This window comes from Taeniopygia guttata, chromosome 32 (genome assembly GCF_048771995.1).
Source record: "Taeniopygia guttata chromosome 32, bTaeGut7.mat, whole genome shotgun sequence".
Lineage (NCBI taxonomy): Eukaryota > Metazoa > Chordata > Aves > Passeriformes > Estrildidae > Taeniopygia > Taeniopygia guttata.
The window spans coordinates 4828434-4854545 of NC_133057.1; the positions used below are offsets into that span (position 1 = coordinate 4828434).

At 54.2% G+C, this 26112-nt stretch overlaps 1 pseudogene; it reads right to left on the bottom strand.

The window, feature by feature from the left end:
- Positions 1-16443: 16443 nt before the first annotated feature.
- Positions 16444-25849, bottom strand: LOC115498350 (uncharacterized; annotated as a pseudogene).
- Positions 25850-26112: the final 263 nt, after the last annotated feature.

The window sequence follows — 26112 nt, forward strand, 5'->3', positions numbered from 1 at the left end:
GAAGGTAGGTTATCAGCAACCCTTTCCTAACAGAGAAATCATTGTCCAGAGGAAGATTTATGTGTGATTTCCTTTAAGATCCTTTGAAGTTTGATGGATTCTGGAAATCCTGTCCCCCAAATTCCTACTCCTGTGCCCAACAGAAATCCCACAGGAGGATCACTGTCAGTGGGAGGAAGGAGCATTTAGCTGTCCATCTTCCACCCATGTGCAATGCCAGAGTGTCCTTCCGTGTGCTCTGTGCAGCCCCAGAGAAGAGTAGAGAGGGAAGGGGCCGGGCCCAGGGCTGTGTCCCGGGGCTGAGCCTTTCTCAGCTCCTTTGCCTGCACCAGGGAGCCTGAGCTGCTCCTGCTGCTGCTGCCAAGCCCTGGCCTTGGCTGGGGCTGGGTTTAGAGCTGCTGGCAGCTCCAGGTAGTCCTTTCTCCCCTGACTGCCCCACAAGGGGCTCTTTCCATCCCAGTGCGGGGCCAGCACTGGCATGTGGTCCCCCTGCCCCTGCTCCTGAGTGGAAGGCAGAGCTGAGGGAATGCCTTGGAGGACACCAATCACCCAGGGGCACTCACTGCCACTGCAGCCTGAAGGAGAATCCTCAGCAGTGTCCCCGGAGGTGTTCTGTCCTGCCTCACTTTGCAGCTGAACGTGAGGATGAAGAGGATCTGGATTCCCAACCCATACCCGTTACTGAGCCTCTGGGAGATGGTGAGGGTAGGTCAAGGCCTTTCCCCCTGCGAGAGCTGCCAGCTCAGAGCCCAAAGCTCGGCCAGGGGGCTTTCGCTGCAGTTGCCAGGACAGAACCACGCACGTGTGTGCCCTCGCCCTGGGCCATCCCCTCACCGCTCCTGGGGCTCAGTGCTGCCCGTGCAGATCTGCAGAGATGACAGAGGCTTCTGTGGCTGTTGAGTTACAGGTGTGGCTGCAGAGAAGACTTTCTCAGGTCCTTTGGTGCATGTTGCTCGCAAGCCCAGCTTCCATCGCAGGGGTGAGTAGTGTGTCCCTGCTGACTCGACAGGCTGAGCACGGGTTTTGTGGTATCCATGCCTGGGAAATGGAAATATTTCTCTTAAGGTCCCCTGAGAGGAAAGAACAAACATATAGGAAGGAGTAAATCCAGGGAGGAATCAAAACATCTGGAAGAAATCCTGAGTGATCTGGAGAGACAGCATGGTGGGTGCATTTCCCTCCCCCTTCCCCTGGGACTCAGCAGCCGGGGGCTGTCCCTGCAGATCTGGACAGGCCGTGCCTGGCACAGCAGGAAGGGATCCATGGCAGCCTCGCTGCCCCGCTGCTGCTCTCAGGGCCTGCAGGGCTGTTTCCCAGCCTGGCCTGGCTGCAGCTTCTCCCCAGCCTCTGCAGGAAGGCATTTGGCACCAGCTGACAGGGAGGCCCAGCTGCACCATGGGCGTGAGATGCCTGCAGTTTCCTACTCTCTGGGGAGATGCAGACAGGCACCTGTTTGCTGGAGGGTGGAGTTTTGGAGCAGCTCCAAAACTCTGGGCATTTTCCTTGTCTTTATCCACCTCTTTGACAAGTATTGCTGGGAGCAGCACAGCACAGCACAGAGGAATTATTGCATGCAGGCTCAGGGCTTTGGGCACTGAGCAGTCCTGTGCCAAGAGGCAGCAAGGTGCCTGCAGGCCCCAGCTCAGGGGGAAACAGAGAGCGAGAATGTCCTGGCCGTATCCACCCTGCTGCCAGCTCAGCAGTGCAGCATAGCAATGGCTCACGCTCCCCATTGCTCCCAAGATGCAGCTGGCACCTCAACACGTGCTGACAAAATCTGGAAAAGCATGAGAAGAGATTTCTGCCGGGGAACATCTTGTTTGATGAAGTTGATGGTCATTGTGGCTGGTGCAGCACTTGGCCTGATGATGTGCTCTGTCGGAATCTGGTATTGCTGGAAGAGAAAATGGTGAGTGTTTTGCTGATCTCAATCTCAAACAGCTTCATTTAAAGGCTGCTAAAAATCAGGGAAGAGTCCCAGTGAGGCTGCAGTGGAGCTGTGGCCAGTCCATGGCTGTCCAAAGAACTCTGCTGAGGGCTCTGCTCTGCCCAGTGCTTTCCTTGGCCTCTTCATTGCTGAGGCTTGTCCTGCGGGGCCCGCTGGGGCTGCAGCCAGTGCTGGCTCCCACTGAGGCTGCCTGGCCAAGAGCAGCCCCAGGGGCACAGGGCAGAGGCAGAGCAAGGTGGGGAGGAGAAAGAGCAAGGACGAGATTGCCCCTGAAAGGCAGAGGCGCTCTGGGGCCCGCTCCTGGCCAGGGAGCCTGCCCAGAGCCGTCCCCTGCTCGCCGGGGCCTTGAGGGGCAGCTGTCCAGCTGGGCCAAGGTGTGCCAGCCGCTCCAGCCGTGCTGGGGAGCCCTGCCAGCTCTGGGCCCTGCTGTGCAGGAGGCTCCCTGTGTGCCACTGGCAGCTGGGGCCTCAGCCACTGCTCTCTCCCAAGGTGCTGCTGTGCATCTCCAGGAGACGAGCCTAACAAGTCTGGCAGAGAGAACTTGACCTGTGTTTCCAGCTCTTCACGTCTGTCCCCATCTGCCCTGCCGCAGCTTCTGGACCATCTTGAGCTATTCCCAAAACAAACCCCTCCACAACGAGACCCTCTGCCCCTGAGCCCCCTGGTCCTGTTCCCCTACCATGACTGAAGATGGGCAGGCCCCACCTGCCAGGGCAGGGCTTGGCCCACATTTTATGTTCAAATAAAGTAATAAGAGTTGTCAGAGATATGTCCAGGTGTTTCCAACAGCAAAGCCCACCCGGCACCAGCACTGGCTGAGTTCCATGGCCAGGAGCAGCCATGGATGCCCACGGTGAGGGCAGGCAGGAGCCAGGCAGGGGCTGCTGTGACCAGCAGCGGGGCCCTGAGGGGCTGGGGGAGCCCATGCTGAGCATCCCTGGACTGAGGGCACATCTCCTTCAGTGGGATCATCTGGGCCTGGGCTTCATGCGGCACACAGGGATATTTTGGGGTCTCTGCTGAGCTGTGCAGGGATCCGTCATGAGGCACACAGGAGTATTTATGGCCTCTCCTAAGGTGTGCAGGGATCCCTCATGAGCTGTGGAGCAGCAGGGTAAACTTGAGGGGTTTTTTCCCTCTTCTCAGCACAGCAAAGGGACACTTGGCCACGGTTCTGCAAAGCTGGGAGAAAGCCTCTTGCAAACCTTTGGGCTCTGCCTGTTCATGGGGAGGATCCAGAGCCTTGTGCCTCGGCCTGACGGTGCAAAAATCCTCCCAACATCCCTCTGTTTGCAAAAATCAAGGCTTTGTGCTCATTAATAGGAAAAGTTGTACGGGTGGCCTGCAGTCCTCAATGAACTTGGTTCTTCCAGGATGGGGTGTGCAGTGATGATCCCTCAGCTCGTGTGTGCACCTGGTGTGCACCAGGCCAGATACACGACTGTCATCCACAACCAGCCTCTGTCTGCAAAGTGAGCAGGGAGCTGCAGCTCTGAGGAGCTCTGGGGTTAGGGAGCAAACAGACCAAATCCCTAATTTATATCAGTCGCTTCACTTGAGTGTTTTCTGCTGGTAGATTTTTATCTTCCTGCCCAGGGCTGGAAAAAAAGAACCCTGGCAGTTTGCTTTCACTATGAAGTGAAGAGACTCTTCTCAACAGGTTCCAGGGCTGCTTCTTGTTTGAACTAAAAGAAGAGCAAAACTCTTCTTTTGGTCACATCAAACCAACATAAGTTTCATGAGTCTGTGAAAGACATAAGAGTGTAAATATTATTTCATATTATTGTAATTACCGTTTTCTAATTCAGCTGTGGAGTAATTAGGTCATCATTCACTAAATCAAAAAGCTGGAATAAGCTCGGGAAAAATAGGTTTATTTAAAACTAAGATTGTTAAAACTATGTTTTAAAAAAGGGAAGGAATTCCATGAGGAAAACTATGTGGTAAAAATAGAGTAATTTAAACTTCTCAAAGTCCTTTGATAATGGAGCCCTGAACCTCCGTTATGTGCAGTGCAGCCTTCACAGTCCCTTTGAGCCCAGAACTGCCAAGGGTCAGGGCTGGGATGAGCCTTCACCAAAAACTGGCTCCAAGACTGAGCGGGAATCAATCCAGAACAGGGCTCCCACAAAGAGCAAAGACTCATTTGTCATTGGTGTCCTCCAAGGCATTCCCTCAGCTCTGCCTTCCACTCAGGAGCAGGGGCAGGGGGACCACGAGCCTGCAGTGGACCCGCACTGGGATGGAAGGAGCCCCTTGTGGGGCAGTCAGGGGAGAAAGGACTCCCTGGAGCTGCCAGCAGCTCTAAACCCAGCCGCAGACAGGGCCAGGGCTTGACAGCGGCAGCAGGAGCAGCTCAGGCTCCCTGGGGCTGGCAAAGGAGCTGTGAAAGGCTCAGCCCCGGGACACAGCCCTGGGCCTGGCCCTTCCCTCTCTGCTCTTCTCTGGGGCTGCATAGAGCACACGGAAGAACACACTGGCATTGCACATGGGTGGAAGATGGACAGCTAAATGCTCCTTCCTCCCACTGACAGTGATCCTCCTGTGGGATTGATGTTGGGCACAGGAGTAGGAATTTGGAGGACAGGATTTCTAGAATACATCAAACTTCAAAGGATCTTAAAGGAAATCACACATAAATATTCCTCTGGACAATGATTTCTCTGTTAGGAAAGGGTTGCTGATAACCTACCTTCACCAGACTCCAAGATCCTTAAACCGTGCTTTACCAGTCTTTCCAAATGCTGCAGGTCACGGTCCCAATCTAGAAAGGAGCACAGATGGGAAATGTTCCATGATGTGCTGGGATCCCCCTTCTATGAGGAAGTGAGCACTGCAAGGGGCTCAGGTAATGCTGTGAGCCCGCCCTGCCAAGCAGCAGAGAGGGCAGCTCAAGGCTCAGCAGGGCTCAGGCCCAGAGGCACAGCAATTACCTCCTGTGACTGTTCCTGGCAGCGCCTCCCTTCCTGCAGCAGAGGCTGCCAATGAGCCACTGCTTCCTCTGGGAAACTCAGCCTTCAGCACAGCCTCTCCTTCCATCTCTGGGGAAAGGAAAAGAGACAGCTGGATCATTTGGGCTGTTCCCCAGCAGGAAGGTGGCATCTTCAGGAGGCAAAGCTTGTCTCAGTCATGGATGAGATTCAGGATAAAGACCAGGTTACTGGGGCTGCTGCAGGGCCCACCCTCCTCCAAACATCTGCCGTCCAGATGTGCTCAGTGACTGGGAAATTGCAGGGGATCTCAGGGTGTGCATGAGCCATGGTGGAGTTGAGGCACCCTGTCAGCTGGTGCCAAATGCCTTCCTGCAGAGGCTGGGGAGAAGCTGCAGCCAGGCCAGGCTGGGAAACAGCCCTGCAGGCCGTGAGAGCAGCAGCGGGGCAGTGAGGCTGCCATGGATCCCTTCCTGCTGTGCTAGGCAGGGTCTGTCCAGATCTGCAGGGAAAGCCCCCAGCTGCTGAATCCCAGGGGAAGGGGGAGGGGAATGCACCCACCACGGCGTCTCTCCAGATCACTCAGCATTTTCTCTATGTGTTTGTATGTCTCTAGAGCCTTACTGTTTCCTGTAGGTTTGTTCCTCCGTCTCAGAGGACCTTAAGAAGAGTATTTGCATTTCAGATGGATGGATCCCACAAAACCATGGCTCAGCCTGTGGTGTCATCGGGGACACACTACTCACCCCTGCGATGGGAGACGGACTTGTGTTCAGCAACCAGGAAAGGAGCCTGAAATGTCCTCCCTGCAGACGCACCTGCAACTCAATAGCCACAGAAGCTTCTGCCAGCTGGTTCCTGCCAGGTTGTCAGTGATTATTCTTTTAAGAACATTATCAGTATACCTGCACGAGACTTAAGAGGCTGGAAATCTTCATGGAGCCAAGCTGCTGGAGAAGCCTTCCTAGCATGCTCATCTAGAAGGGAGCACAGATGAGAACCAGTTCCTTGTGTGCTGGCATCCCCCTCTGTCTGTGGGAACTTGGCACTGCAAGGGGCTTGGGGAAGGCCATGGGAGCCAGATGTGAAAGGACAAGGCCAAAGCTGCACAGGGGCCTGGGGAGCTCTGGGCTGTCTCTTGGCCGGTCTCCACACTTTGGTAGGCCCTGTGCCACATCCCTGGGAGGGCAGCTGGAGCAGCCCATGGGCCACGGGATTTCACTCCCTCCCACAGAGGAAACCCTCCTTAAACCCCAGGGGAAAACCATCCCCAGCGCTTCCCCGGAGAGCAGGGAGCGCTGTCCTGGGAAAGGGGAGCCAGGCTGCCGGCTCACCTGCTCCCCGCGCTTGCAATGGAGCAGCCTGGGCAGCCCTGGCAGGCAGGGCCACGGCCAGGAGGAGCAGGAGGAGGAGGCGCAGAGCAAGGGCCATGGTGCCTTGCCCTGTGCCAGTCCCGCCGCTCTTGCTGCCACCACTGTCCTGACACCGCTGTCCCAATGTCAGCACCACTGCTGCCACCGCCGCTGCTGCCGCAGCAGTTGTGCTCAAGGACTGCCTGCTCGGGCGTTGTGGTGCTCTGCAACCACGGAGCTCTGGGACCTCTGTGACCTCAGAGCCTGCTCTGACCTCAGCCTGCTGCGACCCCAGAGCCTGCTGGAACCTCATGGCCTTAGCTGTACCCCAGAGTGTACCCTATTCTGTACAAATGGACTGCCCTGACTGTAAATATTTTGCTTCATCCAAGAGCCATTGCTCAGCAAAACCTTTATTTTGCCTGCTGACATTGCTGGTCAGACCGTGTCCCTGCAGATACTCTTGATTGTTGCAGTACAAATTTCATTTATTGTTTCCTTCTTAGGTGCTTCGTTCTGTTGTACCCCCATGTTCTCCCCGAGTTTGTTCGCCCCTGGCTTTTACCCTCCCTCAAAGCTGACCCCCATGCCATTCCCCGCCCCTTGTTCCAGCTCTTTCCCTGCCTGTCATAGCAACCCAGCCCCTTGGTCCCCGAACCTTCCCTGGCACTTTCCCATTGGGCCAATCCCAGATTGCAACACCTTTTTGGGATGCCCCAATTCCTCAAGGCCCCATTGGCCCGTGTGACCCATCCTCTCCACCCTCCTACCCCAATGGGCTCCAGACACTGGATGTGATCCCCTCACTCCTCCCCTGAGAATTCCCTCTTGGTGAGCTGTTTGTATGCACCCCTTGACTTGTATCTTGCACAGGAGTGCCGTGGGCTCTCTGTTTCTGCTCTCTTCACCTGAAATAAACTCTTTCTTGTGGAACCTCAAGACGGAGAGCTGCCTCCTCTCTCCTCTGCCCGGTCCCTGTGGTGGCTTGTGTCTGGCACCTTAGAGCAAGTGGCTCTAAAGGTTATGCCTCTGGTAAATGCCCATAGCGAGGCAGTTCCCCACTCCTGGTGTGGCGCCGGAGTTCTGAGAGCTAGACTGAGTTCTGGTAGTGACTTCACCAACCTACGGAACGTCCCTTCTTCAGTGCCTGCTCTGGTGCCCTGCCATTTCACACACCAGAGCGTGATTCACATACTGCAGCCCAGAGTTCGGTTTTTGCAACATTGAAATGGGTGTGGTCAGCAGGATTGCTGGGGATAAATCGCTGCAGAACTAAACAAAATGTGTGCACCATCCCAGGCTGGACTTAAATAGGCACAGGAATTTTGGAAAGATGAGGACAAGATAGCAGACAACAATGTAAAAGTCAGATTAAAATAACAGGAGGAAAAGCTAAAGGAGTGATTTGTGCACATTTGGGTTTTTTATTTTTTGGGTGCAAAGCAAAATTAGAAGGTCCTAAGTGCCCAAAAGATTGGAAATGTGAAATGTTCTCCATAGCAGAGTGTCAGACCTCTGGATCCTTGAAACAATTTTATTGTGCTGGAACAGTGGCAGTTTGAGCTGGTGCCTCTGGGGGACCCTGAACAAAGAACCTCTGGGCTTTTAAACCCTCCCAGCTGAAGTGTGATAGTCTGGGGCCTTCCTGCTCTGTCCGAGTGGCCGGTCACTGGCTGGCACCACAGGTCCCCAGGTCCTCTGCTGAGCCATCCCTCTCCTACCGTCAAGTTTAGTCTGTCACCTTTGGCTTTTCTCTGTGATCCACCACTGCCACGGTGTCTGTTTTAGAAAATGCTTGCCCAGCTCAGCTGGACACCGAGGTCAGCACTGACCACCTTCCCAATCCTCAGGAGGTAAGGCGGGAGTTTTGGGTTCAGATTTCCTGAGCCCCAGGGAGACCTTGGCAACAATGAGAAAGGCAAGGACTCGTCTCTTGCAGGGGTTTGTAATCCAACTTTATCGGGCAGCTCAGAAGAGCTTCCCTTCTTGGAGGGTAAACTGCCTGCAAAAGCCTCGAGCAGCCTTTTGCACAGGCTTATAACAGTGAGTGTAACCAGGGGATGGCCCTACGTGGGCCAATGAGATCAAACAAGGGTGTGGATATCAGGGTGACATACATGAGGGAACACCAATGGGGGAAGAGGGTAGGAGGAGACCTGGTTGTCCAGCCTATCACTCGATGTTCTGGGTAGAACCTTCCAGAAAGAAAGGAAGGGCTGCCGAGTGATGGATGGGTCCAGGGGAGGGGTCCTCAGAAGGGTTACATTTCACGGGAGGAGGGAAAGGAGGATTGACATAGGGATGGGAGTAGGCAAGGGAGGGCAGGACCACTTACCAGGGGGTACAGGACTAAACCACTGAACAAACTGAAGAAACTCAATAACACAGTACAACATCTCCCCTTTTTTCAGATACAAATGAACGAGTAAGAAAACTCAGTCTTTCAAACGGGGGAAACCTCCATACAGGGATGAAACTCAGATTCAGGGTAGGTGCCTGCAAACCAAGGCTGGCGGATAGGCCCTGTTTCAGTCCATGATGCATCTCTAGGATCTGGGACTGGTAGAACTTCATCTTCTAGATCAGAAGCTGATGGAGCTGCAACATGGTTGATGCTTGGGATGTCTGTTGCCTTGGCTATCAACTGAGATATCATGTGCCGGATGACACCAAAAACAATTAAAATAAGAATAAAAATAAGTAAGACTAGAAGTCCTGTTTTGACAATTGAGCTCACCCATCCTGAGAATCCCTAGCCAACTAAAATGTTCCCAAGCCAGTCTCCAGTCTCCTTCTTTTAAGATGCAGAGCACAGTGACAAGCCAAACAAGCATTTTAATAGAGCGTGTGGCCATCAGGTCTGGGCTGCAATGAAATAAAAAGATATTAACAGGGGTATCTTAAATGGAATTGGTCCTGCATCTCCTCCTCCTCCAACAGACATCCTGGACTTGACAGACAGTGTTTTCTTTGGTGGCTTTAGGGATGTATGGCCGGACCTATCTAGACAGGACCCATTTTAACCCTGAGGGGGTGGATACCCAGATGTACCCCCTCCCCCAAGTGACCAGGTGGTAGGAACATTGTGTCATCCAGGTCTCCGGGTCCTTGATGAGGACTGGGGGTTTTTCTTTCAACTCCAACTGGTGATTGTCTTTAAAGTGCCTAATGATGGGGGGATTCAGGATTTCAAAAGCACAATTTAGAAAGTTCAATGTAAACAACGCCTTGGCAAGATGGATTTGAGGGGCTTCCCCCTTCATTGTCTGTTGCTGGTGAAGTAAAATTCTTTTTAGACTCTGGTGGGTCCTCTCAACCACAGCTTGGCCCATAGGGGATTGGGGGATGCCGGTCTTATGTCCCACTCCCCATTGCTGCAGGAAGCTCTGGAACTCCCTGGATGTGTACACGGGTCCGTTGTCCGTCTTAATGACCTTGGGGACCCCCAACGTGGAGAAGGCTTGTATAAGATGTTTTTTTGTGTCAAGTGCCCTCTCCCCTGCGTGGGCTGAGGCATAGACTGTGCCAGAGAAGGTGTCCACAGAAACATGTATAGTTTTGAGTCTGCCAAATGAAGAGATTTTGGTGATATCCATCTGCCACACCTCACAACTGTGTAATCCTCGGGGGTTTGCCCCTGTGCTCAGCACCGGCATTTGATGTTGTTGACATGCGAAACACGTTTCCACAATGGCTTGAGCCTGTTCGGGGGTCAGGTGAAATTGCCATACAAGGCCGGGTGCATTTTGATGGAACATCTGATGGCTTATATTTGCCTGCCCGAACACATCAGCGAGTGGGGTCATCTGGTCTGGTGCAGCAAGGGCATCAGCTCGACGATTGCCCTCCACGATGAACCCCGGCAGGTCTGTGTGCAACCTGACATGCATTACATAAAAAGGTTGCTCTCGGTGTGAGACAATATCAACTAATTTGGAGAGCAATTCATAAAGTGCAATGTTAGATACCTCCTGCAGTACTGCATCTTCAACTCAGGACACTACACCAGCTACATATGCCGAATCAGTAATCAAATTAAATGGTTCGGGGAACTTTTCAAATGCGCTGACAACAGCGGCCAACTCAGCTACATGAGGCAATCATTCTACCTCACCAACATCTGCCTCCCACAGCTGAGTTTGAGGATCTTTCCAAGTCATTACTGACTCGTGGGATGTCCTGGATACATCTGTAAAAATGGTCAGAGCTTCAAATGGGGTTCTACTCTAGACCCTCTTTCACGATAATGAAAATTGGATGTCCAAATTGAAAATTTTGTGGGCCGTCCGATGGAGTGAAATCTGGCCAGCGTAGCTGTCCAATGCAAACTGCAGTGTTTCGTTTGCCTGAAGCTGGTGCTCTGACATTGCTTTTGTCATTTGGCCCATATTCAATTGTACGGTTATATGAATGATGTAAAAATCGCATCCTGCTAACTCCCGGATCCGCATATGTGCTTTGCTGATAAGTTCGGCCACCAGTTCTTGTGGCTTTGTCATTCTTTTGGACCAGTGATGGCTGAGGAAAACCCACTCTATGATCAGGAGAGGGTCCCTTTTGCCCTGGTTCTTTCCCTTGATATTTTGGTCCCATTGAAAGATCACCCCATGTAGGTGTGGCAGTTTCCCTAATATGATAAACCTAAAGGGCAGGCTCGGTTGATAGCGGTGGGCCTGCCTGGCAGTTATCTGTTCCTGAACTTTCTCTAGAAGAGCGCTTGCCTCCTGGGTAAGGGTCCGGGTGGAACTAGGCCCCTCTCCCCCTTCCAACAAATTGAAAAAGGGGGCTAGGTCTTTGATGGTAATACCCAGCCACAGTCCTACCCAGTTTAAGGACCCGCACAGTTGTTGAACATCTGCCAAGGTACAGACACTATTTTTGAAAGCAAATTTCTGAGGCACAATGGTCTTCTTTCCTCCTTCAAGACCCAGGTACTTCCAGGGTGGCATCTGTTGAATCTTTGCCTGGAGCTCAAACCCTGCAGCAATCAACGCACTGGTCGTTAGGTCAAGCACGTGGGTAAGTATATCCTCATTTGAGGCACACACCAGTGTGGGAGTTGTAATTTTTTTTCTTTCCCCCTCCATTCCTTCTCCTCCCAGCCCCCACCACCATGCGGTGCCCTTTTGTGCTGCGACCCTGCCTTCCCCCTCCCCCTCGCCACGCGGTCTGCTCCCTCCACCCTCCCCCCAACCTTTCCCATCCCTGCCCTGTCCCCAGGGTCTCCTGCTTTCTTGGGGAGGTTTCCCCACCCCCGCCTTATCCTCATTGGCCACGGTTCTGTTTCCACACCCTCCCCCAGTTCGGGGGATATATCAGATACCCTGCCGGTGCCCCGGTTGTCTCGGGAAGCACGCACCCACAATAAACACGTGTATGCACCCGAGTCCCGTGTCTGCCATCTGTCTGTCCCTGCGCTGAGACTGAGCCTGCAGAGACCAGGGGAAAGCGGCGGCCGACTCCCCCTGCTCCTCTCGCGCGTTGGCCGGCACCCACCCAGTCTGGCTTTGCAAGGCAACAAATGGTAGCAGAGGAAGGTTCTTTCCTTCGTCTTGTGAAAGAGGGAGAGAGGAAGGCTGCCATCCTGAGAGCTCTGCCCCACACTAAGCAGAGCTGATTCGTCGGGCGGAAAACAAAACTGAAGCTTCTGGACACTCTTCTGTCTGCGCCGCTGCGCTCTCTGCCCCCGCCAGCAGCAGAGCCGCGCCGCAGGGGTGCCAGGCTTCAGGGGTTTGCAGGGGCAGGCTTACCCGAAGACAGAAGAGGGAGGTTTGGCAGTGGCTCGCGGTTGAGCCTGAGCCCCGAGAACGGTGCATCAGGCGACCACACATGCATAGAGACTACTAGAGGCTGACAGTGGCCGAAACCAGGGTTTCAGAGATGAGCCCTGGTTAACAGGAACACCCAGGCTTCTAGAAGAGCCAAACCGCAGAAGAAAACGTCTTCAGTTCAGTGTGATTTTCCATCACCAAGGAGAGAGATAGAGATTTCACCGCCCGAGCCCGGAGGGTAAGTGGGTCTGAGCAGGGTTGGATTCCTGGCGGGTGGCTGGGCTACCTTTTTTTTTCTTTTGAGTTTTAACCACTGTCCACGCCCAGACGGGGGCTGTAGGCTTGCATGTCCCTGGCAGCCAGGAATCTTTTTCTTTTCCGATGAGGACGCAAACTCGCTTGGTCTTCTTTGGGGTAACTCATACTGGAAAGCTCCTCTTTCTCGGAAAGCCGCCTTTTCTACCCTCTCCTCCCTATTCTAGGCAATGGGGGCGGGGGAGGGTCGAAAGGACACCAATGGGACAGAATTGTAAACGGTGACACATCAGCTATGGGAGAATTGTTAACATGCTAAGAGAGGCCCTTCACATCCACGCATTTCGTCGGCTTCCAGCCGCGTTGGGCCCCTCTCCTCTAGATTTCCCTCTCGGCTTCTGCGAAGCCCCCCCTTCCTTTTTCCCCGCAGATTCCCCAAACCTTCTCCCTTGGGGATGGCAGCGGCCGAGCCGCCCCGAGTGCCCTGCCGGACACTGTTATCCTCCCTTAGGGGTGGCATTGGCCGTGCCTCCCCGGACGAGATGCAGATCACTGCGGCATGCTCTCTTTCCCCCGCCTTGTCCCAGCTAGCTCCGAGGGGAAAGGGGAGCGCGGGCAGCTTCCGTTCTTCCTGCCGAGCCCTTGTGGGCTCCGGTCGGGGCTGCGTGAGTCTGAGAGCAAGCGGCGAGTCCCACGGCGAATAAAAGGAGAGAGACTTTTCTCCCGGGGGCAGAATTCCGGTTTATTGCAACCCGGCTGGGAAAGCAAAAACCGAAGGGGCCACGGCTTGCTGCGCCGATGTTTGTCTGTGCCGCTCTGCTGAGCGGGGCAGGGCGGCGCGCTCCGGAGCTGGCTGAGAGGAGGCGGCGGGCTGCACAGACGGAGCGGTGGCGGCGGGGCAGCGGTGGGGCGGCGGCAGCACTTAGCGGCCAGCCAGGGGAAAAGCCCTGGGCTTTCCCCGCCCGTGGATTAAGTACTGAACAGGGAAAACCTGGGGCAGCCAATGAGGTAACGCCACGGGGCGTCTGAGGGCAGTGGGGTGCAGGGGTACATCCAATGGGGGGCGGACAGGTGGAGGGTCCCAGGTCATCTGCCTATCCCTCAGTGTCCCGGGCAGAAGATTCTAGGTGGGGGGGAAGGGATCCTGAGTGACTGACAGGCGTCTGACTTTGCACTTCTCGGAGAAAACAAACCGCGGGGAGACATGGGAAAACCCGGGGGGTCGTTACAGAGCGTGGGGGTACATGGAACGAACTTATACATAATACAAATGTGGTAAAACATATAATAACACAACTCCACACCTCCTTTTTCTATTTTTTAAAAAGAAAAGAACGGAAAATAACATAAATGGGAGATTTGCAGTCCTGTTCCCCATCGTTGAACCCAATGTCCTCTGGGTGTCTTTCTTGGTTCTTTTCTGGATGTTCGCGTCGAGCGGTGTCAGCTCGGATGGGGCGGTGAAGACGGTGTGGTCAATGTGCACGGTGGAGTTGATGGCCTTTAAACCTTTTAACATTACTAAAACTTATAATAAGAACAACGAGTGTTAACAGCAACGTAAGTCCCGTTTCTGAAGTGGATTGGATTCAACGTGTAAGACTTCATCCTTCAAAGCGATCTTAGCCAGTCACTTGCCTGAGGGATGAAGCTTACATCTGAAAAACAACTGGAGCATTGATTAGCATTCTAGGGAGGGGAGGTCTAAATCAAAAGGGAAGAGTGAGTCTAGGGAACTGGATGGTGAAAGGGAAGACTCTGAGAGAGAAGGTGTTGAATTGAAAAGGAAAGGAGGAGACTTTCTCCGTCTGCAGAGAGCTGCATGCCTCACCTGAAGATCCTTTTTCTTGTCAGTCTGGTGTTCGGGGATATATGGCCGGACAAATTTGGACGGGACCCATCTCAGGCCTGAGGGCGTGGACACGCAAGCGTATCCCTGTCCCCAGGTGACTAACTCATGGGGCCCTTCCAGCTGCCAAGTCTCCGGATTTTTGATGAGCACTGGCAGTTTTTCCCTGACCTTGCTCTGCTCGTGGTTGCCAAAGTGCCTGGTGATTGGTGGGTTGAGGTTTTCAAAAGAACAATTTAAGAAATTTAGTGTGAAGAGGGCTCGTGCGAGTCGAACTTGGGGGGGACTCAACTTTCATAGTTGGTGTCGTTGTTTCAGCATACGTTTGAGACTCTGATGAATCCGCTCCACCACGGCTTGACCCATCGGGGAATATGCGATGCCAGTTTTATGCTCTATTCCCCATTGCTGCAGGAAGCTGGCAAACTCCTTGGTTGTGTTCCCAGGGGCATTATCTGTTTTTATGAATTTTGGGACGCCCAGCATAGCGAAGGCCTGTATTAAATGCTTTTCAATGTCTTTGGCCTTCTCCCCTCCGTGGGCAGAAGCAAAGACTGCCCCAGAGAAAGTGTCTACGGAGACATGGACGTACTTCATCCTCCCAAAGGAATGGATGTGAGTAACATCCATCTGCCACACTTCGCAGGACTTTAGACCCCTAGGGTTTGCCCCTGAGCTCACCGATGGTAGGGGGAGCGACTTGCAGGACGGGCAGGTGGCCACAATGGCTCTGGCCTGGTCATGGGTGAGGTGGAATTGCCGGACCAGCCCGGGCGCATTCTGGTGGTAAAATTGGTGGCTGATTTTAGCTTGCTGGAACTTATCTGGGAGCGGTGCTACCTGAGCCGGGGCGGCAGCGAGAGAGTCGGCACGCCGATTGCCCTCGGTCAAAAACCCTGGCAAGTTGGTATGTGACCTGATATGCATCACGTAAAAGGTTTGCTCTCGGTGGGAGACTAGCTTAATCAGTTTCAAGAGCAACTTGTGCAGGGCTTTGTTGGACACACCCTGCAGGACCGTATCCTGCGCTCTAGACACTACGCCCGCGACATACGCCGAATCGGTTACCAAATTAAAAGGCTCAGAGAATCGCTCAAAGGCTCTAACGACAGCAGCCAACTCAGCTATTTGAGGGGAACCTTCCACCTCAACAATATCTGCCTCCCACTGCTGCATCTGGGGGTCTTTTCAAGTTATCACAGACTTGTGAGAACTTCCGCATGCGTCTGTAAAAACTGTTAACGCTTTGAGTGGCTTTTTGCTCTGAATTCGTTTGATGGACAATGCAAATTGAATTTCTGATTCGAAAATTTTGTGGGCGGGTCTCAAAACTTAAATTTTGCCTGTGTAGCTGTCTAGAGAGAACTGAAGAGATTCATTTTCCTGTAACAGGTGTTCTAGCATGGCTTTGGTGAATTGGCCTGATTCCAATTTGATGGGAATGTGAATGCATTCAAAGTCACATCCAGCTAACTCTCGGATCCGCGCTCTTGCTTTGCGGATCAGTTCTGCTACTAACTCCTGTGGCCTTGTCATTCTCTTGGACTGATGGTGACTTAGGAAGACCCATTCTATGATGGAGAGTGGGTCCCTTTGGTCCTGGCCGTTGCCCTTCTTTGGGGTGTCTGTCCATTGAAATGTAACACCATGGAGGGGTGGCAGTCTGCCCAATATGATGAATTTAAAGGGCAGGTCCGGATCGTACCAGTGGGCCTGTCTGGCAGACATTGTCTCCTGGACCTTAATCAAAGCTGCCTGAGCCGCTGGGGTGAGTTGCCTGGGAAAACTCGGCTCCTCCCCCACTTTCAAAAAAACGAAAAGAGGGGCTAGGTCTCTGTTTGTAATGCCTAGCCATGGCCTCACCCAGTTCAAAGAACCGCACAGCTGCTGGACGTCTGCTAGGGTCCGAATTTTGTTTTTGATGGCCAATTTTTGCGGAACAATGGTCTGCTTGGTAATTTCCAAACTCAGGTACTTCCAGGGTGGCATCTTTTGAATTTTGTCCTCTCACAGCTCAAACCCTGCAGCAATCAATGCATCGATTGTCAGGTTAAGCGCGTGTGTAAGGAGATCGCCATTGGGAGCACAAATCAAGATATCATCCATATAGTGCTGGATGATCACGCCCTCGGTGGCTGCATGGACGAGGGTCAGCAATGAAGCTACGTACCACTGGCAGATGGTGGGTGAGCATTTGAGGCCCTGTGGCAACACTTGCCAATGGTAGCACTCTGTCATGGTTTGACACTGGCACAATGCCAGTGCCCCTCATGAAAATGCAATTTCTCAACTGAATGCTGTGAAATGTGATTGAGAACAGAGCAAAGCAGGCCCAAGCTTAATATTAAGGAAAAAAACTTTATTAAACTACTACCACTATGCTACTATAAAAGAGAGGGGAAAAAAAAGAAGAAAGAAAACACACACAATTTAAAATGAAAACTTTCTAAAGCATTCTTCTTCTCACTACTTAACTCTAATAAACTACAGTGAGACACAATCTGGACCCTAATCAGGTTTCCACCCTCCAGATAATTAACACCTAATCCATCTGCAGGGAGAGAGGAGTCTCTTCTGTGCCACAGACCCCCTAAGAAACACAGCTGCCACATCCTGTGCTTCCATGTCACCACATGGCACCACCCAGAGAAAAAATGTTTGCCAGTGGTGACCCTCTCCTTTCTATGCACAGTGCTCTCACCACCAATGCATGGATGGACAGACTGCTTTTTAGGATTTTTCCTTTCAAGGATGCCCTGCCAAGAGGGGAAAAAACAACAGTTCAGTTTTTCATTTTTGGGACCAACAGTCCACCCCATTTTCCCCTGGGGCCGAGGGTCTAAGAACAGAGATCTTCTTCTCTTCTTCTTCTTTGAAGACAGGGGGCACTACTACAAACCTCTTTAATTTTTCTCTGTTCGCTCTACTTCTGTTTTTTTTTAGTGGAAGCATGGTCTCTTTGGCTCACCAGCATCTTCTTAAAATACAGTCTCTCTTGGAGGAGAAGATCAGTTCAGTCTGTGGCTAACAAGAAAAAGTCCAGCCAAAAGCCACTCTATCATTTCCTCTCACTTAGAATTTCTCCTTCCAACATCCCAGGTCCCAGGTTGTCTCTCTTCCTCTCTTTTCAAACCAAGGAGGAGAAAAATTTCACAAAGCTTTCATTTCTCAGGAAGGGTTAAAAGTCCTGACTCCCAGAGATGGCTTGCTGCCCAGGCTCCAGCTCCCACAGCCCAGCTGGGCACCTTGCGGCCCCCCCGCTCTTCTCCTTCCCCGCGGTGAACTGCTGATAAAACTACTGCCGTCTCTTTTTCTCTCTTGGGAGAGAGAGACTCTGGGGGAACAGAGACATCCCAGATTTTCTCCACCCTTCCATCCGCAGGGGGCCAGCCCAGTTCCAGTCCCTCCACCCCTGGACCTACCTCCGATGGCCACATGGCTTCTCCCATCCCCCACCCAGCTCGTGGCCGTGGGTGGAGAAGTCTCAGGGGTGGAATGGGTTGGCCGTAGGGCGAAAGGGATTGTTGGGAGACAAAGCACGAGGGGTGGGGGATGCCATGTGGTCCCCTCCATCTTGTGCCCTGGGGTAGGAAAGGGAATCATTTTGGGAAAGGTCCGGGGAAGTCATGGAGAGGGATCTGGGGTCTTAAAACTTACAACTTTACTACTGTGGGGCAGGGCTGTACAAAGAGAGGGGCTTTGGGGATAGGAAGAGTGCAGGGCGATGCCAGCACTGCCCTGCGAGGGAACCCGGGGGTTAACAAAGGGGGCAGAATCTGCCTGCGGCGGCTGCCGGGATGCCCATCTGAGAATCCCCGGGCTGGGGTGAGAGGGAGAGGAGAGGGGGTTATGGATTTTTAGGTTGGGGGTGCATTCGTCCTCGTGTGGCTCTGGCTTCCCTTCGCTGTTATTTTTGACAATATTTCTAATTTGGAGTGCCAGATGAATGAAAATTGAGAGGGAAGGGTCCTCTTTTCGGACGATTTCCCTTCCAACTCGGTCCCAGAATTGAATTTGGTATAAATTTGCCTGCGATATATCCTGGAAAGACTGCAGAAGCCACCGGGCGAAGTGTTTAACATCTGATTTCTTAAACCTTTTTTCTCCCCCAACTAAAATTCCTATATTTTGAACATAAATTCTCCTCTGCAACACTGACAGTTTAGCACCCATCCTGCCGATTTTAAAACGTGTCACAAACTTCACAACTGGGAAAATAACAACAGAAAATAGAAGACCGCTTTACAGACGCCAAGTAACCTGTCCTTACACGCTCCCTGCCGCGGGAGAACAAAATGTGCGATCTTATCGCCCCCTTGTGGGAGAAAGAGAAACCCACCCCAAAAGGAGCAAGGTGTGCCCAGCCCTGGGGGACCCCTGTAACTTACCACGGGTCCAGCGAAGTCCGAAGGGGAAACGAAAAGTCCAGCTGTGAAGTTTTCGCCATAAGTGGACCGAACTCCGGCGGTGCAAACCGAAGCTACCAGTCCTCTCCTCCCGGAAGCCCTGGCTCGCTAAAACGGAGCCTCAGCTTGCGGAAGGTGTTGTAACGTCCACAAGGTTAAATCCACCAGTCTCTCGGGGCTTGGTGGTCCTTCGTCCGTGTGCTTGATGCTCTCAAGCCCCACGTTGGGCACCACAACTGCGGTATGCTCTCTTTCCCCCCCTTATCCCAGCTGGCACCGGGGGGAAGGGGAGCGTGGGCAGATCTTCAGCTCCTCCCGCTGAGCCCTCGCGGGCTTTGGGCGGGGCTGTGTGGGTCTGAGAGCAAGCAGCAAGTCCCACGGCGAATAAAAGGAGAGAGTCTTTCTCCGGGGGGCAGAATTCCGTTTTATTGCAACCCAACGGGGAGAGCAATAATCGAAGGGGCCGCGGCTTGCCGCGCCAGTGTTTGTCTGTGCCGGGCCGCAGCCGTGGGCGGGGCGGAGCGGCGCACGCCAGAGCCGGCCGAGAAGAAGCGGCGGGCTGCTCGAGCGGGGCGGCGGCGGCTCGCGGGTGCCTGCCAGGAGAAAGCCGCGGACGTGCCGCGCCCGCGGATTAAGTACGGGACAGGGGAAAACTGGGGCAGCCAATGGGGTAGCGCCACGGGGGGGTCTGAGGGCAGTGGGGTGCAGGAGTACATCCAATGGGGGGCGGACAGGTGGAGGGTCCCAGGTCGTCTGCCTATCACCCGGCTTCCCGGGTAGAAGATTCCAGGTGGGGGAAAGGGATACCGAGTGACAGACAGGCATCTGGGGGTAAACACAGTGACTTGGCAATTTCTCAGGGACAACAAACCATGGGGAGAGATGGGAAGACCCGGGGGGGTCATTACAGAGCAGGGGGGTACATGGAAAGAACTTACACATAATACAAATGTGGTAAAACATATAAAAACACAGCTCTATATCACTGGGAATGTGGATCACCAGGGCTCTGACCAATGTGGGTCCTCCCATGGAGGATGCAGTTGGAACAGGGTACAAAGCTCTTCCTGCAGTCAGGGCACTCACAAGGCTTCCTTTAGCCGTGCCTCCATTGGTGTTGGGTCAAGGTAGAGCTCTGGCTAAAGCTCTTCCCACACTTGGAACACTTGTAGGGTCTCTCCCCAGTGTGGTTCATTTGGTGGATGATCAGTTGGCACCTTTGACTGAAGCTCTTCCCATATTCCCCACACTCATAGGGCTGTTCCCCAGTATGGATCCTCTGGTGGCTGATCAAGTAGGATCTGCAGCTGAAGCTCATCCCACATTCCCCACACTTGTAGGGCCTCTCTTCCCAGTGTGGATGCGCCGGTGGGAGACAAGGGAGGAGCTGTACTTGAAGCCCTTCCCACAGTCGGGGCAGCGGAAGGGCCTCTCATCCGTGTGAATCCGCTCATGCAGGAGGAGGCTGGAGCTCGTGTAAAACCTCTTCTGACACTCGGGACACGCATAGGGCCTCTCCCCGGTGTGGATGCGTTGGTGCCTGATGAGTTCTGAGCTGCAGCTGAAGCCCTTCCCACACTCCCCACACTCGTAAGCCCATTCCCCAGTGTGGATCATCTGGTGGCGGATCAGTTTGGAGCTTTGCCTGAAGCTCTTCCCACACTCCAAGCACTTGTAGGGTTTCTCCCCATCGTGAAGCTGCTCAGGGGCCACCCGCTGTGAGCTCTGGCTGAAGCTTTGTCCACCTTCCTGGCACAGGGTGGGTCTTTCCTCCTCAGAGCACCCTGGGTTGGGTTTGCCGCCCCTCCTCCTGTGGGATCTCTGGGGCTTTTCCTCCCCATTGGATTCCTGCGCCATGGAGCTGCTCAAAATGGCCTCTTCCACAAGGCTCTGCTGAGGGAAATTGTTCTCCCTGGTCTCCATCATCAGCTCCTTGTCTGCAGGAGGAAGGACAAGGAGAGGATGGAATTTGTCTCCCTGCCAGAGGGGAGGGGAAGGAGATTCCCCCCAGTGCGTCCCAGGCAGGATGGTGTCGTCAGGGGGGTTGTCCTGCCGGGGACTATGCTGGGCTGGGAGATGGAGCAGGAGAGAGAGGGAAAGGGGCACTGACTTCCTCCTCACCTGCCTGGGTGTCCTGGGGCATCTTACTCTTCCTTGCAGCCACTTTCTCCATGCAGCCAAGGGTTGGGAATGGGAAATCCTGGTTTGGGGAAAGACAAGGGATAAGTACGTTGAGAATGAAGGTTCCTCTACCCAAGTCCGTCTCTAGAAGTCACTGGTCCAATGGGGTCTATAAAAACCTTCCAAACACCAAGATTCAGCCCTGAAAATGCCTCCCAGGAGTTCCCTGCCTCTGGTCTCTCCCCTTTGGTGTTTGGTGTTCCCCCCTGTCCCAGCTGCTGGGGATCATGCTTGGATATGGGGTCCCCCGTCTACTCAGTCCCCGCCCTCCCCAGGCTGCTGGGAGTCCCAGGAATCCAAAAAGTTCCCCCCTTTTCCATCTCCCCACTGAGGGATGCCAGGGTTTTTTGGGTCCCAGGGTCCCTTCTCCCCTTATTCTCTGCTCTGGGCTGCAGGGGCTCCAAGGAGTACCCCCTGCCCCTCTCCAGGCTCTTGAGCGTCCCGCCAATGGCTCTGGGCTCCCCACTTTGGGCTCCTGGGGGACACAGGGCTCTGCTCCTCCAGGCTGCCTCTGCCGGCAGCCACCACCGGGACCCCCCTCAGTGCTCCCCCAAGGGGCCTTTTCCACTCAGCTTTGGGGTTCTTCATTCTCCACACATCCCCCCAAAAAACCCAACCCAGGGACCCCCCAGGATATCTGGGCCAGGCTCCCCCTCCCCGCTCACCTGTGGGATGATGTTCCCATGGGTGGGGGGCTGTGAATTCAGGGAGTGCTCGACTTCCTGGTTCCTTCTCCTTTCCCTGATCCTCCTTTGTCCCTCCTCTTCCAGCCCTCCTCCTCCTCCTCCTCCTCCTCCCTAAGCCCACCTCCTGCCCCTACTTCCATCCCTTCTGGCTCTCCTCCTCCATCCCTGCCGTTCCCTCCCTCCTCCTCCTCCCCCAGCAGCAGCGACACCCTCGGTTCCCGTTCCCGCAGCCCCGGCAGCCCGCGGCAGGAGCGGGGATGGCGCCGGGACAGGTCGGGATGGGCAGCGCGGGGCTCTCGGCTGCTCCCAGCCGCTGTTCCAGGGGGGAACCCGGCCCGGGCCAAAGGAGAGGCAAACTGGGGAAACTGGGGGCTGCACATCCAAACTGGGGCTGCCTGGGGACCCTGCCTGGGCACTGCCAGCCCTTGGGGTTCCTCTTGGGAGATTAGGAGGGGGGAACACAGAAAGGGCTGGGGGATCCCAAGAGTGGCATCACTGGGAGGGACTGGTTTGTACTGGGATCATACTGGGATCACACTGGGAGTGAGTGTCACAGTATTGGTACTGACATTATACTGGGATCATACTGGGAGAAGCTGGGCCCATGCTGGGGACACTGTGATCACACTGAGGGAGACTGGGATCATACTGGGATCATACTGGGAGTGAGTAGGAGCCTGCAGGAAGCAACTGAGACCATATTGGAGGCAAATGGGATATACTGGGAGTGATTGGGATCATGAAGAGAGTGACCAGGAGCAGCTGTGAGCAACTGGGATCATGCTAGGAGCAACTGGGAGAAACTGGGAGTCACTGGGTGCATGCTGGGGGTGATCAGAAGCAACTGGGCTTATACTGGGATGAACTGGGATCATGCTGGAGGTGACTGGGATCATACTGGCACCGTGAGTGCCACTAGACTGAGGCTGACTGGGAGTGGTTGTGAGCAAATGGGATCATGCTGGAAGTAACTGGGAGTGACTGGGAATATGCTGGAAGGAGCTGGGGTACACTGGGAGAGACTGGCAGTGACTGGAACAAAAGTGAGGGTGAAAGAGAGCAACTGGAACCATGTGGGGCACAACTGGTTCATACTGGCAGTGACTGGGAGCACACTGGGGTCATCTCTGGATCATACTGGGAGGGACTGGACTAATACTGGGAGTGTCTGAGAGTGACTGGGAACACACCATGCACATCATCCCCCATAACTGGGGGTGACTGGGAGCAACTGAGAGCATGCTGGGAGGAAATGGCATCATACTGGGACTGACTGGGTTGATCTAGATGGAGGAAACTGCGACCATACTGGGAGTGACTGGAAGTTACTGGGATTATACTGGGACCATACTGGGAGTTCTGGCACGTGACAAAGATCATACTGGAGGTTACTGGGCTTCTATTGGTGTTGAAAGGGAGCAACTGGGATCATAGTTTGGGCTACTGGGAGCAACAGAGAGAAACTGGGATTATGCTGCAAGCAAACTGGAGGAACTGGGAATAACTGGATGCAGGCTGGAGGAAACTGGGATATACTGGGTGGGAGAACTGGGACCCCATGTTGGGGGCAACTGGGAGAGAGTGGGAGTGACTGGGTCTACACTGGAGGAAATGGGCATGACTGGGACCATGCTGTGAGTGACTGGCATCATACTGGTTCTTTTTTGGAGCAACTGGGACTGCACTGAGGGTGACTGAGAGTGGCTGTAAGCAACTGGGATCAGGCTGGAAGCAACTGAGGACAACTGAGAACGACTGGGAACAAGCTGGGAGCAAGTGGGATACCCTGGGAGAGAGACTGAAACCACAGTGGGGCTAGATGGGAGTAACTGGAACTACACTGGATGATAATGGAGTCATACTGGGATCCTACTGGAACTGGCTGGGATCATACTGGGAGTGACTGGAAAGCTGCTGGCTGTGACTGGAACCACGCTGGAGGCAATTGGGAGCAACTGGGCCCACACTGGGAGTGACAGGGAGTCACTCTGGGCATGACTGGAATCATACTGGGAGTGACTGGGGCCATAGTGGGGGTGACTGGAACCATACTAGGAGAATCTGGGAGTGACTGGGGCCATAGTGGGGGTGACTGGAACCACTGGGGGTGACTGGATGTGTCTGGGATCATCCTGGGAGCCACTGGGATTCCAGCAGGTGTGAATGGATCCTGACTGGGGGTTACTGGGAGCTACTGAGCCCATGGTGGGAGGAAAATGTGGATATATTGGGAGCAACTGGGATTAACTGGAAGGTTCTAGAAACATGCTGAGGAGACTGAGGCCACAACTGGCATCATACTGGCAGCAACTGGCACCACACTTTGGGCAACAGACAGAAACTGGGATCATGCAGGAGGCAACTGAGAGTAGCTGGGAAAGACTGGGATCATTCTGAGTCAACCAGAACCTTACTGAGCCAACTGGGATATACTGGGAGTGTCTGTGACCATAGTGGGGAGACTGGAACCACAGTGGGAACAGCTGGGACCATGCTGGGAACAGCTGGGAGTGAGTGGGACCATGCTGAGAGGGACTGGGACTATTCTAGGGACAACTGGGATCATCCTGGGATCCCAGTGGGAGCAGCTGGGTCCATGCTGGGTGAGACTGGGATCACAGAGAGGGTGACTTGAATCATACTGGGATTGACTAGGAGTAATTGGGAAGATGCTGGGGGTGACTAGGATATACTAGGAAAGACTGGGAGTCACAGGGGGAGTCACAGGGATCATACTGGAGGCTACTGGGGTCATGCTGACAGGTCACGCATTGACAGGGAGCAACTGGGATCACACTGGGGCTCACTAGCATCATACTGGGAGTGACTGGGAGTGACTGGGATAAGAATCTAAGTGACTGGGATCATACTGGGATTATAGTGAGTGTGAAAGGACTCACACACACTGGGAGGAACTGGGAGCAACTGGGAATGACAGGATGCATGCTGGTGACAACTGGGATGTCCTGGCAGTGACTAGGATAAAAGTGGGAGCAGCTGAGCCATGCTGAGGTAACTGGGAGTGCCTGGCAATGACTATGAGAATGTTCAGGGCAATTGGGATATACTGGGAGAGCCCGAGAACATGCAGGTGGTGACTGGGACCACACTGGGAGCCACTGGGAATGTGATGGGGGCAAATTGCATCATAATGGAGAATGACTGGGAGTGCCTGGGCTCGTACTGGGAGCAACAGGGATCCTACAAGGAGTGAGCTGAAGGGAGCAGGCTCATACTGGGAGTGCCTGTGAAACAGATTTTTGGAGTTCACTTAAGTTAACAAAATGAATTAAGCATTTATATTCTAGCTTGTACAGTTATGTGTTGAATTTTAACCTTTTACTTAAGAAACCTCTGCCAAGGTACAAAAGGGCATAAGAAAATGCAAATTTCTGAAGCTTCCTACATAAAGAACAATACCAGAAAGGACCGAAGATACAAAGAACTCAGATAAAGAGGCTCCTCTGTCCCTAAGCATGCCGAGACTGACAGACGGTACTCAGATAAGCACCAAAAGCGCACACACAAAGAAGAGAAATTCAAAAGTTCAACCATGATGAAGACCACGATCTTCAGCCTCAAGAGACAACCAGAGACCCCTCCAGGACCACCACGTGGTCCTGGCAAACCACAACTGCCTAGAAGGGTGTGGACCTATTTAGCATGAGAGGCAAGGACCGGCAGGGCCAGGGGTTGAATATGCATAGAAAAGTCGTGTAAGGTACTGCATATGGAACACCTTTGTGAATAAAGGAGTGGGTCAGACAGAGGCTCAGGGCACAAGTCTTGGAGAGCTATCTCACTTGTGCCGAGCGCTGACAATACATACCCACTTCATAACTACTCCAAATTGTGGAGTCTATTTATTTATTCCACATATCGCTTCACCTGAGGTCATCCTGGGAGTACCATTGAAGCAGGAAGCACAGCGTGTGAGCAGCTGGGCTTCTGCTGGGAGCAGTCCCTGGCGGCCCCGATACCCCCGAACCCCTTTCCCGGCCATGCCGCCCCTCCAGCCCCAGCACCCCCATTGCCGGGTGCCGGCACTGCCAGGGGTCCCCCCCTCTCGGGGTCCCCGCTGGGGCTCCTGGGGCTCTCCTCTCTCTGCGCTCCCGCCCAGGGAAGCCGCGGCTCTCCCGGGGCTCCCCAAAACCAGTGTCCCCCCGCCGGGGCTCTGCCGCCACCACCGCCCACCGGGACCCCCCAAAAACACCTCCCGGGGACCCCCCGATGTCCCCCCGAGGGCAGCTGCGGCTCGGCTTTGCAGCCCCGCCAGCTCCGAACATCGCCCCAGAAACCCCAAACCCAGGGAGCCCCGGGATATTTGGGGCGAGCTCCCCCTGCCCGGGCACCTGCAGGATGGGGCCGATGCTCTCGGGGTGCTGCGAGTTCAGGCAGCGCCACAGCCCCGCGATTCCCCGTCCTCTCCTCCGGCTTTTTCCGGCTGCCGCTCCGCCTCTTCCTCCCTCTCTCCTCCTCCTCCCCCGCTCCCGAAGCCGCGCAGCCGCGGGAGCGGCGGGATGGAGCCGGGAGCGGTCGGAACGCAGAGACGGGTGGGGGGAATGCCAGCAGTGACTGGGCTGTACTGGGATCATACTGGGAGCAGCTCCTGGGTGAGCGAGTTCTACTGGGATCATACTGGGAGTGAGGAGGAGCAGCCCGGTGGCTCCAGCGCTGGGCTGGGAGAGCTCCTGGCGGGCGAGGGGAGAGTGGGACCCCGGCACCGGGACCCTG